At 49.1% G+C, this 2131-nt stretch overlaps 2 non-coding genes and 1 pseudogene across 2 annotated transcripts; 1 reads left to right on the top strand and 2 right to left on the bottom strand.

Annotated features, from left to right (window-relative positions):
- The first annotated feature begins 509 nt into the window (after window positions 1–509).
- On the top strand, window positions 510–628 carry LOC136278572 (5S ribosomal RNA). The gene has a single exon (XR_010716409.1). It is a non-coding gene; the product is annotated as a 5S ribosomal RNA (ribosomal RNA).
- Window positions 629–1610: 982 nt separating this feature from the next.
- Window positions 1611–1774, bottom strand: LOC136278552 (U1 spliceosomal RNA). The gene has a single exon (XR_010716399.1). It is a non-coding gene; the product is annotated as a U1 spliceosomal RNA (small nuclear RNA).
- Window positions 1775–2005: 231 nt separating this feature from the next.
- On the bottom strand, window positions 2006–2131 carry LOC136278564 (U2 spliceosomal RNA; annotated as a pseudogene).

Raw genomic sequence — 2131 nt, 5'->3', positions numbered from 1 at the left:
GATGCCGAAGCATGCCCTGGGTGAGGGGGGTGGTCGAGGGATCCTTCCCACGGTTTATGGTGGATAGTAGCAGGTCGCCCCCACAAGCCCTTGCGAGTCCCGCAGACGGTCCCAGAGGCTGACCCGTTTGGTATCTCCTCACTGTAAGATTTTAAAGCCAGATACACGCACCTACGGAGCTAAAACATTGTATAATAGGTTTTTAGGACACGTTATGTCTCTTGGGACCCCTCCCTCCCCTCCCTAGGGAATAGTGCTTCAAATCGATGCTCCTCAATGTGTTAACTGGGTTGAGGAAATAACATTAGGGTTAGGTAACGACTTCGGGGTTAGGGTAACCATTTCTTAGGGTTAGGGTAACAATTTCTTAGGGTTAGAGTATCGATTTCTTAGGGTTAGAGTAACGAAACTAGGGCTTTAGAATTTCAAATTCGCCTACACTCAGGGATGTGGCCGCTTTACAGCCTGAACCTGGCCGATAACAAGCAGAATTTCGACCCCATTTCCTCGTCTACGACCATACCACAGGGAAAGCACCGGTTCTCGTCCGATCACCGAAGTTAAGCCCTGTCGGGCGGGGTTAGTACTTGGATGGGTGACCGCCTGGGAATACCCCGTGTTGTAGGCTTCAATTTTTGTCTTGCGAACATCTCTAAACGTTTTATCCCAATAAATAGCTCTCCATACACCACAATTTCACATAGAGAGCCGTAGGTGAGTGAGGAACAAAATCAAAGCAAAAAACGAGGGGGGGAAAACACCTTTTTGTCAAAAATCGGCCAGCTAATGGCGAAAACTCTAGTGCGATCGACTTTTCTTACAGAGCGCGCGCGAGCGAGTGAGCACGCGCGAGATGAACAGTTTATGATGTCAAATTCTACTTCTGTGATATCAAATCATTCCAAATAACGAACGAAAAAATGAATAGGAAAAAAACGCACACTTCTGAGACGCAGTTTTAAGCCATCGTGACGTGGCAAAACACTCGCACACTTCCAAGAGGAGGCGCGCGAAAAACGGCACTGAAAGTCGACAATGGTTGGATTCAGACTGCAAACGAATCGGGAAAAAGGTTCGATACTTTTACTACTCTGCTAGTTTGTTTCCTTCCCTCGTTCATTCGTTCACTCGCTTGCTCGCACAAAGGATACACTAACGATAGCAATAGCATTTCTAAAAGCGGCTCCAGTGACAATAAAACCGCTCAAAAGGTTCAAAGTGTACTCACGGTCCAAGTCGAATGCCCTTCTATGCTCGCTCGCTCGGTCGATCGGCCGTTTGGTTTCCTTTCATTTCCTTTCCCTTCGCGCGCATAGCACAGCACGGCACGGCACGCACAACCTGCAAATACAAACGAACAGGACTTTACACACAATAGAGCAGACAGGCCTTGAACAAAAACAGCCAGCAAAGTTACGCACCGCCCCGAAACTCACCTTGTTTCCTTCCTCCAGTCTCTCCAATGCACTTCTACCCCTCCAAACGTGCCAACACCTTGGCCAGTTGTGCGTCCTTTGCTTTCTTTGCAAGTCTACCGGTCCACTGCAAAAGCAAAAATACCCTCGATAGTCAGTAAGAGGGCCATATAGACATAGTTTGGATGACTTTTGCGGGGACGAGCGCGAACGCAGGTCCCCACTACCAGAAATTATACGCTCGAGTTACCCACATTTGGGGTAATCGCAAGGGTCAACCCAGTCGAAGTGCAATGAAAGGGCCTCGCCTTGAGAGGACTGCCTCCTTGATCACAGTACCTCCCGCGTCAGGTAAGTATGCTTTTTCAGCGTCTGCCCTCGGTGAAAAAATCCACTTACCCCTAGGTCCTTGTGGTAGTGCTTTGCGCACTTCAGAAAACGTAGGCCAGCGGCCGTTCCTGCCATTGTCTGTTGTCTGAATTATCATCCCTCTTTCACCTCTTCCCCCTCTAAGGGCGGGCGGGGCTCCTGTAAACATAAAGAATGCTATACCGTTGACTTTGTTTTGGATTGAATGTGTCTTCCCCAGAGGGAAGTGGGCCGCACTCGGAGGTAGTGCTATACCGAGGCAACCCGTGGCTGGGACGAGGCAAGCCTCTTTTCCACAGCCCAGTTCCAAAAATCAGTTTAATATATGAGCTGCTCAATGAGCAGCG

This window comes from Pocillopora verrucosa, unplaced genomic scaffold (assembly GCF_036669915.1).
Source record: "Pocillopora verrucosa isolate sample1 unplaced genomic scaffold, ASM3666991v2 scaffold_26, whole genome shotgun sequence".
Taxonomy (NCBI): domain Eukaryota; kingdom Metazoa; phylum Cnidaria; class Anthozoa; order Scleractinia; family Pocilloporidae; genus Pocillopora; species Pocillopora verrucosa.
This window is presented reverse-complemented; position numbering and strand designations above follow the sequence as displayed.